This window comes from Mya arenaria, chromosome 15 (assembly GCF_026914265.1).
Source record: "Mya arenaria isolate MELC-2E11 chromosome 15, ASM2691426v1".
NCBI lineage: Eukaryota > Metazoa > Mollusca > Bivalvia > Myida > Myidae > Mya > Mya arenaria.
Genome location: NC_069136.1, coordinates 37,997,673 through 38,014,186, shown reverse-complemented (window position 1 = coordinate 38,014,186; position 16,514 = coordinate 37,997,673). Strand labels below are relative to the sequence as shown.

The following is a 16,514-nucleotide window of genomic DNA, read 5'->3' as shown; positions in this document are numbered from 1 at the left end:
GTTTTTGCATAATGCGGCTCATCGTTAGAAATCCATAGATAAAACATTTACTAAAATCTTCCTGATACAGTTTTCAGAAAATTAGAATCATTGAAGAGAGGCCCTATAACTATCACGTTTACCATCATCATAACGAGTTATCGGGATACGAATTGATACCTTGTACTGGATATGGCACATAAAATAAACAGTTTAGATTAGAGATGTAAATATGGTATGTATTGCTTTTATAAAATATGTTTTATTACAACTACAGTGTTTTAAATAATTAATTTATGTACATTTGTAAATAGACGCTTATTAGCCTTTATAATAAAGTTATAAAGAAAATTCGATTTCAATTTTATGTTTGTATGGTTAACAATTTGATTGTTTAAGAAAAACTAGTTACCATTAAAAGGACTCATTCATTCTTTAAAGGAGCAAATATCGAAACCAATAATAATGTTAACAATCTACTAATGATATGATAAAACATATCACATGCTCTATACGTATATATTGTTAACATTCAGTGAACAGTGCGATATAAAATATCATGTTCTGTCGGAACTCTATTAATGATTGAATGATTTTAAGCTTAAATTTATAAGAATCTGTCTAATATATGAGTATCTGAGTGATGCTATTTGTTGTATATAGTATGTAAGATCAATACATTTCAGACTTTGAAAAAAATAACGCTAATACCGAAAAATTAGAATCAGTCACTTTAAAATGGCCATTCTTGTTAATAGGTATTATTAATTGTATATTTGGTAAAGTGTTACGATGGTATTTGGATATTTATACTCTAAATCAAATATATTTGTTGAATAACGTAATTGTAGTTTTCTTCTTTCAACGCTTTCTTTACATCAATTTTATATATCATATACTGTTTGTTGTCAAACCTAATGCACGTGAACTTACACATATAAATTGTATTTTTGATTATGGTTTACGTCACTTGATATGCTTATACTTGTTGGTTGTTTAAAGGTCGATTTATATAAAAGGAAGCCTAGATATGCATGATAAAAAACTCACAATGAAGAATTATTGACTAAATTTAACAAGCCATGGATTATTATTGTTCATGATATACCACGTAAAATTATTTGAACTATGAATCAGTCTTATGAAACACAAAGGTAATCGCTTTTTTAATTGTTCTTTAACAGACTTACCGCGCATAATGAAGCGACACAATGCAAAAAATAAAAGGCAGACTGAGAGTAAATGCTCTACACGAAGTAATAAAACAAAAACATATTATCATTCTTCCAAAGCCGAGATTTTAAGACATAATGAGAATAGCACAGGAAAGGAAAATGAATCATCCGGTTTGGCCCTGGAGAAAAGAGCAGAAAGTAGTACACCGTACACTGCAAACAATTCAGTTCATTCAAAATCAGGAGGCCAAAATGTAAACGAAAGTCGTTTTAAAGGACTGAACGAAAAACTATTCTTTCGTGACGCAAAAAAGTAAGTGATGCCTCGACTAGCAAATGTGCTGCAACTACAAGAAATAAATATCGATCCAGATATCCACCTTTTGATTTTCGTACTGATTATCTTGATCAGAAATCGCAAACAATTGGCATAGGGGAAAATAGAAAGGCCAATGCATTTTCAAAAGAAGCGCCTACAATTCCAAACGCAGATGCACGGAAAAAGTCTGCTAAACACATACGTCCTGAAACAGCGCCATCGGACACCTTCAGAGAAAGACAACTCAAACAACCGTCAGATCAAACTGAACTTCGTTACGTCAATGGATGTAGACCAAAGACCTCTTACAATGAAACTCGAAAAGGTCGATGGACGAATATGGGCACCAAAAAGCTTAGCACTGGAAAAGAAGGTATGTTTGGGATAGAACAGGTGCCCCTAACACATCAACACTTTGGTAAGCAAGGTAAACCTTCAGAAAAAGTCATGTCAAACAATCAACACAAGAACAAAGCCAATTCAAAAATAATAATGGACATGAAATCAACAGATTTAAGTATACAAACGCTGAAGCGACTCCTTAGAGATAATCCATTACAAGTTGCCTTCGAAATAACTTCTTCTGAAGAAAATCTTATCGATGCAGTTAAACAATCTGCAGAGCAAACAGAATATCTTGAAGTATTCTTAGAAGTTATTGCACGTGCTTTTACATGTCAGTCCAGTACACTTACAGTGTTGTTTGAGGTTCTTATGAAGGAACATTTCTTTACAACTTTACAGGACTACCTCCTAGATACCCTTTCACACTTTCAAGATGATTCGGATTCAGTAAAACATGCGGAAAAACTTACAAGAGCAGCAATCAACACTTTCACGATCATCTGGGAGCAAACCTCCAGAAGCCTACTTTCATATCGCCAATTTTCCCGAGTGTTCACAGTAACTAAACAGATAATAGAAACACCTAAACTATCGAAGGAAATTCCCAAAAGGGTGAAAGATGATTGTGCAGAATATTCAGAACTAAAAAGGCTGTTCGAAAGAGCTAACAAATGTAAGAACACAGCGCAATCGAATCGGCCGACGATTTCAGAATGATATCCGTTTTGCCAACGAACGATGAAATCAAGGGTTACGTTCTACCCTTTCTACGTAAGAATGTAACAGAAGAGGACTATATGGACTTAGACCATTACCTCGATGTTCAGTTTCGGCTTTTGCGGGAGGATTATGTTGGACCACTTCGCGAAGGTATTATTCAATATATTACACAACTCCAAGATAAATCGACTGCTGAAAAAGGCAAACAGAATTCTGATTTGAAAATGTACGAACGCATACGAGTTCTCTCGCCTGTGATATTAGAACAAGGATTGTGTTACAACATGAACCTAGCGATGACATATCGTTTACAAAATGTTAACTGGAAGTTAGGAAAGCGATTGAAGTTTGGATCTCTTGTTTGCTTGTCAGAAGATGATTTTGACACAATGTATTTAGCAACCATTATTGACAGCGACAAAATCGATGAAGGGCAGTTCGTTGTTCGTTTTGAAGTGACATCAAAACTGTCGACTTAATTCATAGGAACTTTAAAATGGCTGAAACACCCGCCTACTTTGAATAGTACAAGTACGTCCTAGCAGGAATGCAGACATTTCGAGATGGAGACCTTCCATTTGAGAGACACATTGTGTTTTGCGAGCAACGAGTCAAACCACCGATTTACGTTAGTGATGAAACTACCTATGAACTTGGACCAATTGTAAGTACAGAAATTAAAACTGATTCTCAGTCGAGGAATCGGAAGAAAACGATAGAAAAACCGGAACTGAGGGTACCAATTTTGGACAAACAAAAATGGCCGTCTAGGCAATGCCTTGGTTTAGACGAGTCACAGATGAGAGCGATACAGAATGCGCTCACTCGAGAATTTGCACTTATTCAAGGTCCTCCAGGAACAGGTAAAACGTATATTGGCCTCAAAATAGCGAAGCTACTTCTGCATAATAATGCAATATGGGCTGGCTCCAATGCAAATGCACCAAACACCCGCAGCCCAATGGTCATTGTATGTTACACAAATCACGCACTTGATCAATTTCTTGAGGGAATAAAACTGTTTCACAGACACAATATTCTGCGAGTTGGAGGTCGCTCGTCTAGCGAATTGCTGATAGAAGACACATTGAGAAAACGAAAGAGACGGAGATGGCCAGTGAATTCGCCAGTTGGCAAGATGCAAGAACTTCAAATTGACGCTAAGTTTGCCATTCAAAAACTTCAAACTACATTACTTGAATTGACATTGTCAATAGATGTTTACTTGCGAAACATTATTCATGAAAATTCATTACGCTCTGCAATATCGGAACATCATTTCAGACAATTAAAGGAGTCCGGTAACGAAAGTGAGTCTGCTATAGTAAGTTGGCTTGGCATAGCTCATATGGAAACTCAATGTCGACAAAGGGTGACTGGTACCGCACCTACAAATAACGAACAGATGGTTGACCTTGTGGATATTTCAAATGAGGACATTCATCGAAATCCGGCATTAATGTTGAATGATATTCTCACAGATGATTTAAAAACAATGCTAAAACGAATAGAGGTCATGCAGAAATTACAATTGAAGAATGCAGCATACCGGGTGAATAACAAAAGGGAGCAAGAATTACATGAAGAATGTGATACTTTGAATGGCACAATTAAAAGACTACAACGTGAGCTGGAAGACATTGAAAAAATGTGGTTTCAAAAGGAAAAAACGATGATGAGACTACAGCACGAACTAAAACATTTGAAAAAGAAAGAGAAAATGGCCGACGAAAAATTAAAGACGAAAAAAGATTTCAATCTGAAATGAGAAAAAATGTTCAAAACTTTATTCAGTCTGATGAAAAGATGGAGCAAGATGAGGCTGTAGCCATACGCGATATAAGAACTTTAAATTTCCACGACAGAGGGAGGCTATATCGCTTTTGGATACAATGTGTCATCGATCAAAATCTTGAACACATCGATGAAAAGCGTGATGAATTCAATGCTGCCGCTGAGAGGCTTCGAGAGGTCACATTGTTGGTAGATATGGAGATCATGCGCAGTTCTGCTGTTGTTGGCATGACTACAACGTGTGCGGCAAGGTACCTACCAGCATTGCGAGACATCGAACCAAAAATAGTCATTGTAGAAGAGGCAGCAGAGGTTCTGGAAGCACACATCATCACAACCTTAAGCAAAGGATGTGAACATTTGATGTGGATTGGCGATCACAAACAACTGCGGCCAAACCCTACAGTGTCAAATTGGCTGTAAAATATAACCTGGACGTATCTCTTTTTGAACGAATGATAAAAAATGGAGTTCAATATGATTGCCTAGAATTACAGCACAGAATGAGGTCGAACATAGCTGACATAGTTCGTCACATATACCCACAACTCCGCGATCACGCAAGTGTGCACCAATACGAGGATGTAAAAGGTGTGGCAAAGAATATGCAATTCATCAACCATGGTCACCTTGAAGCGTTTGGAAATGAAAATAAATCTTACTCAAATGCCTAAGAGGCAGAATTCGCAACCAAACTGCAACCAAACTGTGCAAACATTTTCTGCTTCAGGGGTACAATCCATCACAGCTTACAGTTCTTACGACATATAATGGCCAACTTTTAGCTTTGCAAAAACTAATGCCAAAATCTGAGTTTGAAGGTGTCAGAGTGACAGTAGTTGATAACTACCAAGGCGAGGAAAACGATATAGTGATTCTTTCGCTTGTGAGAAGTAGTACGGAAAACTGAATTGGATTTTTGAAAACGGAGAACCGTATATGTGTTGCACTTTCGCGAGCAAAAAATGGATTCTTTATCATTGGAAATTTTGATTTACTTTCAAATTGTTCAAGGTTGTGGCATGATATTTACACGGAAGTGCAAAACAAAGGCGTCCTTTCTGAAGGCATTCTGTTAAAGATGGAAAACCACCCTGAAGAGAATGCAGTCCTGGCCAAAGATTCAAAATACTTTCTACAAGCTCCATTAGGTTGTTGCAATCGCGATTGTAATGCAAGACTGGACTGTGGTCATCAATGTGCACAGAAGTGTCATGTTATTGATCCCGATCACGAACAATATAGATGCATGAAGATGTGCACATTAGCATGTAAACAAAACCACCCGTGTAAGGCAAGATGCTATGAAAACTGTCCCAACTGCATGGTTCGAATTGAAAAAGTCATACCATTGTGCAGTCATACACAAAAGGTACCATGTAACATTGACCCAGCGGAATTCTCATGTGGTTACAAACCTTGTCCGGCAAAACTTCTGTGTGGTCATCCCTGTCCAAACAAATGTGGAGAAAGTCATTGGGCAAAATGTATGGTAATGGTTAGAAAGTCATATGAGTGTGGTCATTCGACAGAAGTGAAATGTTGCGATTATCCAACAGCTAAATGTCCATATACATGTCAGGCACTGCTCAAATGTGAGCACCGATGTAGCGGTACTTGTTGCTCATGTCTGAGAGGAAGATTCCACAATCAGTGCAGTGTTGACTGCAAAAGAATCCTTGTGTGTGGGCACCAGTGCAAATCAGCTTGTGATGATTGTCCCCCATGCTCACGAAAGTGTGAAAACCGTTCCAAAGGTGTTATTACCGACGGCATTCTGTTAAAAAGGGAAAATCACCCAGTAGAGCATGCCGTCTTGGCGAAGAGCCCTAAATACTTTCTACAAGCACCATTAGGTTGTTGCAATCGCGATTGTCATGCTAGACTGGACTGTGGTCATCGATGTTTGCAAAAGTGCCATGTAATTGATCCCGATCACGAGAGTTATAATTGTATGAAGATGTGCAATTTAACGTGTGAACAAAACCATCCTTGTAAGGCAAGCTGCTATGAGAAATGCTCCGACTGCATGGTTCAAATTGAAAAGGTCACACCAGTATGTAAGCATACACAAAAGGTACCATGTAGCCTTGACCCAGCGAAATTCTCCTGTGGTTACAAACCTTGCCCGGCAAAACTACGGTGTGGTCATCCCTGTCCAAACAAGTGTGGGGAAATTCATGAAGCAAAGTGTACGGTAATGGTTAGAAAGTCATTTGAGTGTGGTCATTCGGAAGAAGTGAAATGTTGCGATTATTCAACAGCTAAATGTCCACATCCATGCCAGGCACTGCTCAGATGTTAGCACCGATGTAGTGGTACATGCGGCTCATGCCTGAGAGGTAGATTCCACAATCAGTGTAGTGTAGACTGCAAAAGGATCCTCGTATGTGGACACCAGTGCGCTTCAGCTTGTGATGATTGTTCCCCATGTTCACGAAGGTGTGAAAACCGTTGTCCGCATAGCTATTGTAGCAAACCTTGCGGCTTTCCATGTAAGCCTTGCAAAGAACCATGTCTTTGGAAGTGTAAACATTACAAATGCACGAAACTCTGCAGCGAACCATGCAACAGACCGCCGTGCAATAAACCTTGTCAGAACCACTTAAATGCAAACACCTGTGTATAGGTTTGTGTGGGGAGCCGTGTCCGAAACAGTGTAGAATATGCGACGAGCAAGAAGTAACTGAAATACTGTTCGGAAGCGAAGATGAGCCCGATTCCCGATTCGTGTGCTTGAATGATTGTGGCCATGTTATTGAACACAAAGCACTTGACAAGTATATGATGATGAAATATGATTCTAATAGCATTAATTTTAAGGGCTGCCCAAAATGCAAAACGCCCATTCGGAAGTGTGTCAGGTACGGAAGCGACATAAATGAATGCATCAGAAACATAGAATTGGTGAAACAACAGTATATTGGTGATAAACAAAAAAAGAAAACACTGTCAACAGAACTGTTTCACAATTTAATGAAAGAGTATGAGACAAAGGATACGGCGGTGTACAAGAATGGAAAGCCATGCTTTCCTCCAACAACTAGGGGACGTGTCATGGAAACCTTAAACGAGTGTTTGCTAGAACTGGAAATCGGTAGAAATACTGTGGCGTGTGTACAACAACTACAAACGTTAACAGAGCAATATAAACTCGCGGTATTAGTATTCAAGCAAGCTCAAAAATTAAAAACAATGAAATTGTCTACAACTAAGGATGCTGAGATGAAGAAAAGTGTTAAAGTTTTGACAGACTTTCTGAATGAGACGCTCGAAAAGGTCATGATACCTAGATTGTTCCTCAGTGAACAGGAAAAAGAAGATTTTGAAAGAGAGCTTTATCGCTGTAGTTGGTATTGCAAAATACTTACAGTAGAACAGAAGTTAACGGCTAAACAAAGAGCTAAAGAAGAAAAGTTCATCTTTGCGATGAAAGATATCCTTAACAGCGAACAAATTAGCAGTGGTTCGATGAGAGAGAAAATGGAGGAGACCAGTAAACTTCTGAACGACGTGCTCAAGGTCGATGGTTTGGACATAACGGAAGAAAAAAGAATATCCATAGTGTCTGCCGTGGGTCTGTCCAAAGGTCACTGGTTCAAGTGTCCAAACGGTAGGGAATACTGAGATTTGATTAACTATAAATGTGTCGCCACTTACTGTCTGACATTGGACTGCCGATAAGTATTTTCGTAATAAATTATCAACTTTGAAATACTATATAGCAAAATTATTGTCTTTGTCTTTGGGGTTTTGCATTAATCGAATTTTGCACAATAGCCGCCTACAAAAGTATTTAAATGGCCGAATGTTAAGAAATGCAATACACAGATACACTATTGTGGTAATAATGCACATTATTACCCGATGACCTATATAAATGTTATTTACTATTTTCGACTGTTTTAAAAATAGTAATCAACATTACAACTTTTTGAACTGTTGACCGGTAAACAGTATGAACTGTTACCCGCGCGTGGGGCAACGTCAGAGGTACGTCATGGGTTTTACCCAGATTCTAAAAATAAATTTCATATCGTTTAAACTCGTGAATTTCTTGTTTTGGTTTTGTAACTTTATTTGGTTCACGGAGAATACTAAAGAAATTTAAGCGCTCAATCGTCTATATGATCAAGATCATTACCAGACGTAAACAAATCAATATCATATTTGTTTGTTGTGAAACTTCAGTATATTCGCTTTACAAAAGTATTTGGGGGTTTTCGTGTTTGAACAAATATATAATCAGGTTATAAAACAGTTGTTGCATGGGCATTTGTGTAACAGTCAAAACTGTTGTCCCGAAGTAGAGGGGATTGCATTCTGAACTATCGGCCTCGGGACAACAGTTCAGAAGTCATCCCCTCCACCTCGGGACAACAGTTTTGACTGTTACACAAATGCCCATGCAGCAACTGTATAATGTCGTTTCTAAACCATTATCTTTAATTCAAGGTCACGTGTACTGTATTGGCGAGTGCGGTGGGGCAAATCTGAAGTCAATATGTCCCGAATGCGGAATTAAAATAGGCGGCGAGGGGCACCAACTGACAACCGGAAACACCATTGCACCGGAAATGGATGGAGCCCGTTTTGCCGCATATTCTGAGGAAGCTAACAACCTTGCCAATTTCAACCTAAATGACCTTCACTAAATGAAGTACGCGAGAACAGAACATGCGTTTACAAGGTACATAAATACACATGTACTGTTCAAGTAAATAGTTCGTTCAATAATCAATGCATTGGATTAAACTAATGTGTTTATGAATCCCTGGCTAAAAAAAACCCAATAAGTTATTATATAGTTTAATCTAATTACAAACCATGGTATACCAATCCCAATAGTAATTCCCTTTTCAGATTGTTGAGAATTTAGGGTCTATATTCCAGTCATATGAGATGTTCACAATTGTTGACCAGACTGTCTCACAGTCTCAAAGACGGATGTTGAAATTCAATGAATGACACTAGACTTCATTATTTCGAGTTGATTGTTTTGTCTCAAACTTTGCAACTTCTTCGTGTTGTTGATGGAACACTTAAGTGTGGACAAGTGTTCTGCATTTTAAACCATTTGACTGGATGAATATTCGTAGTCGTTTCATTTTGTATATATAATCGTTTGCTAATATGATTTATATTACTGTATGTTCAAAGCTATAATATTAAACAGAGTTATTGTGGCTTTCTATGTGACCTTTGTGTCCCAAGTATTAAGTTTTGTTATACTTGAGCCTCTAAATGTCTGCTATCGGTTTGACAATGTGCTTGTCCTTGTAGTTTCCAATGAATTATTATTATATCATTGTTTGTAAATTTGCTTATGTAACTTAGAGGATGAACCTTTGCTAGGTATTAAAGGTGTTTTGACTGATGTTGGCTGTACTTCGAAATATAATCGAACAATATGGTGTGGTGTAATAATATCAATTGCTTATGATTAGTAAAATGGTTTTGATTGTATGTTGAATATAATTTAAGTTGACACATAGTGGTTCTTTCTTTCAGTATGTTATGATAACTTGCAATTTTGTTGAACGCGGTATATCTGTTTTGTACATCTTGTTAAGAGTTGCACCAATTTTTTTAACAATTTTGTATGTATGAATTTTAATAGTTAATGCGTCATGTTTGCCATTTCATCTTTTTTGTCCGTATTATATATATATTTAAGCAATTGTTAAGGTTTTGCTATTGTTTTTTTTGCAAATGAATATATTTCATTTATATTAATCTGTTTGCTTAAATAAGTGTTGTTAACTAGTGTTTGTTAAGAATATTAGATTTTCCTCTTGAATATTATGTTTTTATATCGTCTTCCTGCTATATTTTGGCAATAATGGATTATAAGTACCTACCACGGTCGAGAGTTTAAGATAGGTTCATTCCGACCGGAGCGGAGGGTGTTTTGCGAAAACGAGGTTTACCGAGTTTCCTCAAAACACCCTGAGCGACGGTCGTGATGAACCTATCTTACAGGAGCGGCTAAGGAAGATGCTTTTTCTCCCACCTCAGTTAAACAATATAAAGTTAAAATGTATTTTTGCTGGAACTCTTTTGTGCTTAGTGAAAATAATTGCGTATGGATATGCGATAATTCGTGATTGTCAGGGATATGCAGGCAGTGATTCAGATTATGTTAATAGTCTGAATCGGTCTTTAAATAGTTCTAAGGAGAGTGAAGCATTATTTCTTGAAAGGTGTGTGAAAACTGTATTATGGGGACATTTGAAGCGAAAAATAATTAATTAGCGTTCTAAATATTACCACAAGACAAGGTTTTCATGATGCTACAGAAGACAGTATTCAACAAGGGAGGTAATTACAACGCGAAGACCATTAAAAAGGAGTTCCATACGGGCATTTTATCTTCGCCCGTGGGCAAGATAAGAATTTCTAGCATGGTTAAATTATTGGATCTACTTATCTGGGGTGGGAGAAATAATTTTACTTTTGTTGATTGCGTTGTTTTATATGAGGAATAGGGGACTGATCTATCATTTTTAGCGTACATTTTTTCATTGTAGTGCGATGGGAGATCATAATAAATGTATAGATGATAATTGTTTACTTCAGAGTAAGATCATAACGTTTCACCAAGTGAGCATGTACAGTTATATGACACGACTTGCGTTATATTCACTTCATATTGTCACAGTGTTCAATATATATCTTTTTCTGAAACATACAATGTTCATTTTTGTAATATGCCTCAATTGGTATTAAATAAATTTAATTTCATAAGACAAATGCACCAAAATGTATGTCCACGTAACGTCGTTTTGGAAATGACGTCCTTCATATTGTGATCCAGCCCTGTTTGATTAAGATAGCAAAACGAGCTTAAACTTCAAAAAGAATATAAAATATCAATTTGATACTTTCATTGTTTGAAACTGTGATAATTGTTTATATTTCACTGAAACATCTCTGTAAAAGACCTGGATATTATGACGGTTTATGGCTTTATGAACGTCTCTATGTTATTTCCATTACGTTATTCCTAATGAAACAGAGGTGTAACATTGTAATTCAAAAGTCATTTGCCCCCCCCCCCCCCCCCCGCTCCCCTCCCCTCTTACTTGTAGGATCGCTGATGCCAACATGAAACCCGTTCCTTATTGTAATCATACATGTCGTTCTAAACTTAGCTGGATTATGTAGTGTAAAAAATAGCCCTAACGCACCAGTATTGTTCGCCATCTGTCTTTGTTATAGTTAGATGACATGAACTAAAATCTTAATGATTGGGAATGGGCGGATTGAGCGTAGCGAACGAGCCCTTCTTAATCATTAAAATTAAATTTAGGTCATCAAACTGATTAAGAATACAACCGTATTGGCAGATGCATTGTCAACGCAAAATATGACGTAGGGATTTAGGGTCGAATGAGTGGCTGTGGGTGGACCTTTAACACCCGCGAAAGTTAAAATTCCTAATGATTAACCCTTGCAGTACTGAATGATTGCTTCTCTGCATTGCATTGGCTGGAAATGTAGGTGGTATTCTAACATTTGTTTGTAGAACATGTGACAATAATTAATAGATAAATGATCTTTTACTTGCATACTAGATTGACGATTATGATTTATGAACGTGTCTATCTGATTATTATTGTTGTTAATGTATTAACCATTTCTATTTGCATATATGTACCTTTGGTTTTGAGATTGATTTTTTTAAATCCTGCAATCATATGCTTATTTTTCTCTATCTGATGTTGGAATAATCATATTACTTTATTAGAATTCCTTGATTTGACAATTGATTTGACATAGAGTCGAACCTCGTTGGCTCGAACTCCAATGGACCGGCGGAAATACATCGAGCCTCGGAAATTTCGAGCCAAGCGGAAAGGCTTAGCTTAAGTATAAAGAAGGCGGTCCTTTGCATCTAGTTCGAGCCAACGAAGAATTCGAGCCAAGCGAGTTCGAGCCAACGGGGTTCGACTGTATCGCAATCATTGTGTACGTCTGTAGTTAAAATTGTATCAATCGTTTGTCAACAATGTTTCACGCATAGTGACTTATGCCAAAGCCTCATTTATATGTGAGAGTGGTCATGTAGTAACGTGTCAGCTTCTCACCCATGCCAACCGGTCGTCGGTTCGAGCCAAATACTTGTTTCCATTCAAACAAATGACAATTTTACTATGCGTTTGTTAAAAATACTAGGTCGAAGGAGCAACAGAGGAAGGAGGAGAGGAAAGCCTTAAATGCTGAAAGACAAATTTTACATCAATATTAAAGCGACACTCGTATTTAATATTAATACATACACATGTATTACAAGCATATTTTTTGAGTGATAAGCCTTTAACTACTAACTAAATAATGCATTTATGGAAAGTTTGTATTATTGATAACAAGATTGTAAGCTAAAAACGCACAAATATTGCAGACTGGTGGGTTCTAAAAGGTTTACAGTGATCAACTATTGCCTCATATTGTAGAAAAAATTTCTGCAATTTTCTTTCAACGTAAACATGCTATCCTTCATAAGAATCATTGTTTTTGATATGTAATTATCCTTTTCGATAAAATAAAACAATTGTATTAATTGTGGTATATCTTATTTTGGAGTAAGAGCGCAATCAATTCATAATGGAATAGCAACAAAAGAACGACCTTTGCAGATTCAAATTACATACCATAAAGCAGCACAGACTCGCGTTAAGTGCATTGAATACGCGTGTGCGAACAAAAATTTATAAGGAATACTTTTGTTTTGATTACTATAAATTGTTATTAAAATAATATTACAGTGAATATGTATATGAAAAAATACAGAAACAAGCTCAGTAGCCGTAAGTTTAAACATAAAGCCCGGTTGATTGCACAGGATAAACGCCAAAGACAAATAACACAAAAACAATCACAAACCAGAAACATAGAACAACAGCACAAAACTCCACAAACAATACAGTGCATATATACTATATAACAAATGCCCCATCACACTAGGCCACATGTTTCCACTTCGTCCTCACAAATCTGGCAGGAAGCAGTCAGAACTTGATCAACGCAGAAGGAGCACTAAATACGTCGATAAGGACGAGGTAAGGTCTTTTTGGACGTGAAGGACGTGAGCAGCCTTTAAACATGTTAAAAACACGTAGTGATGACGTTGTCGAATCAGAACTTAATAAGAACGTATTAACGACGGCATGGGCGTAGTGAAAGCGTAACTAAAACCTAATAGGAACTTTATTGACGTAGTACGAGCGTGGTACTGATCGGGAAATATTGAATGGCGTTCTCATCGCGTTGTCTCTAGGTGTAATTGCGTTCTTGCTACGTCAATGGAGTTCTCACTACAACCTCTCCACGCTTCACTACGACTATGGTACGTTCGTGCCACGTTGTAGAAGACATTTCGGTTGTTTATACGTTATTTCGGTGCTTAAAACGTCTTAGACACGTTTGTATCAGGTTCTTACCACGTCCTGTCAGGTTCTGAACAGTGATCATGTATAAATACGGGATTCAACTCCCCTATAACTTCATTTGATACCAACACTAGATATGAATGAAAAATAGGCCAGTTATAAATAGAACACGATAATTCAATATCGATCACATTTACAAATAAAATCAAGTCATAAGAACGTAATTAGGACGTAATAAGCACCTGGTAAGCGCGTGGTGCAATCTTCCTGGTCGTAGTAAAAACGTACAAAGAACGCATTGGGCGTGGTGCGCGCGTATTAAGAACGCATTGGACGTAGTGCGCGCGTGAAGATGCGCGCAGTAAGAATGTATTTGGAACGTGTGGGACGCAATGAATGTCTGGCAGGGACGCAGTAAGGACGTAGTATGAACCTGAGGAAAGCATTTTTTAAGAATTTGCCCGCTTTCTCGCTGCGTCCGTCGAAATTGACAGGACGTAGTGCGGTCTTCATGGTCTTCGTCTAGTGTGATGGGGGTATTACCTTTAAAACTACAGTTACAAGCCTTGCAGCAAACATTTAACGAAGATACTGTTTAAATGCACAAGCATAAGTCTTAGAACAACAGTCCAAATGAGTGACACACAACAAATTAGCAAAGATCATGAAATAGTTTTGGCCATTTTCTTTATAAATCACTTATTAACAATGTGTTCACACCTTTTGGTGCAAATATAACATATTAACGATGCAATATGCTCTGTAAAGTGTAAAAAGTAAAGCAGCAAGAACGATAATGTGTTTTATTGCACGAATATTCATTACAAAAATAAGATTTATATAGGCTTATGTATATTGAAAGTTGTCTTCATTTACCATTTTTTAACAAAACCATTTAATCAAACACCTGTCTTTTTACATCTCGTTACACAAGCAATTCATCAAACAAAGGGCGGGGGGCGTAATTTCGGCTCATTGCAAACATTAAGTGAAAGAAATGTCTCCGTGCAAACAAATGGCGAATTTGGAAGGAAAAGTATCGATTCTGGTACCAACTTTTGCCTGGCTTTAGATGTTGAATAATATATGCCGATCGGCATCTTAGTTTGGTATCATAACTTTAATGATAAAAAAGTTATTGTAGAGATTGCAGGTTACAGGTTACGATACAATGTTTACAAATAAATGTGTTGATTTTATCCACGTATTTTTTTAATTTTGTTATCGAATTGGGCATTTCTACATGCATGTTGTAACTGTGCTTGCATGTATATATTCCTATCTTCCAAACTTGATGGTTATCACGCGACTGTACATAAGTTTTTCCTGGTCGTAATTACGTCTTTAACAAGGTCATATTTTACTATATTTGTAACATGAACTCTTACTGATCAAATTTGTAATTTTAGTTATCATTATCTCCCTTTGATCATAAAATGGACTGTGAACATAATTCAACAACCCATCAGGTGTAAAATGTTTCCCGCTGTTTTTTTCTTAAAAGCCTCGTTTTAATATTAACCACGTGATTGTCAGTTCTATAGCTTTTCTGAAAAAGGAAGTGAGATGATTTTCTGTAGTAAAAAGCTTTGTTTGTTGGAACTTAAATATGTTCATTTATGTCTAGAGGTGTTACAATAAAGCAATAAATTTGTTCATTTAATTATTGCCAGTTTCGTAACTCTATCATTAAAACGTATGGTGTTCGCCGATGTAGCTCTTTTATGTTAATACCTTGTGCTGACCAGTGTACGTATTTGTTAAATGTTGTTTCGGCACGAAGTTACGATTGCTTAGATAATTATGATGTAATGGATGCATGTGCTAGGTGTTATGCTTAAACTGTAGCGCCTCATTTGAATGTACTTTTTGTCTGCATGTAAACTATACGTGTTGTAAAATATCACATAGTCATTCTGCATAACTGTATTTTGTGTTATTAAATGTGTTGAATTGCATAATTATCAACCACATTAAATTTCATATATGAATATTTAGCAACTCAAATGTATAATATACACATATGTTATGTAATATCATTGTATTTGTTTATCAAATGTAAATATGTTTTGCTCTTCATAATCGCAAGAAATAAATATAAATAAATAATAAGTTTGTATATTTAATCATTGCCAGTTTTGTAATGGGTCATACATGTACCGTTCATTGAAGCGACTTAAGCTATTTATCTATTTTGCACGAGTTTGTTTTACCTGTTTTGCTCTGTCTGTTAATGCACAAGTCAGTTGTAACCACGGTCCCCAAGGTTCGGGGAATAGCGGGAACTTTGACTTACGGTCCAGCCAATCCCAGGTAAAATCCTCGTCCTGCAGAGACAAACTGCTGGTAAAATCCCCGTCAAATGCCCCCGCACTCCGGGGACATCGTAGGTTAGGTCCATTCCCTGCTTTTCGGCGCGAAAACAAAACCACCACATTAACTCGGCACTGCAGGGCCACCTGTAAGGTAAAAACATGACCCATTTTCCCCGCTACCCCCGGTAAACCCCCGGACCTGAGGGTGGGGCGTGGTTAAAATTGACTGATGCATAACAGCATTACGTTAATATTTCAGTCTAACCAAATAATTTCACATATAATGGCATAAGAGTCTAATCCATAACCGGTAGATTTGAATGTACATGTTTTTGTTATTTTGTATAGACAGAAGTTTCTTTGTTTAGTTCTGTGACTTATTTGTTGTTTTATCTGTTTCATTCTATACATGTCGGCAACGAGATATCGTATGAAAAACATGACATGCTTAGAAATGTATATAATATATAATCCA

General features: G+C 37.0%; 2 pseudogenes; both read left to right on the top strand.

Moving 5' to 3' along the window:
• The first annotated feature begins 4,344 nt into the window (after positions 1 to 4,344).
• LOC128219349 (NFX1-type zinc finger-containing protein 1-like) lies at positions 4,345 to 5,117 on the top strand (annotated as a pseudogene).
• Positions 5,118 to 5,131: 14 nt separating this feature from the next.
• On the top strand, positions 5,132 to 9,951 carry LOC128219348 (NFX1-type zinc finger-containing protein 1-like; annotated as a pseudogene).
• The last annotated feature ends 6,563 nt before the right edge of the window (positions 9,952 to 16,514 follow it).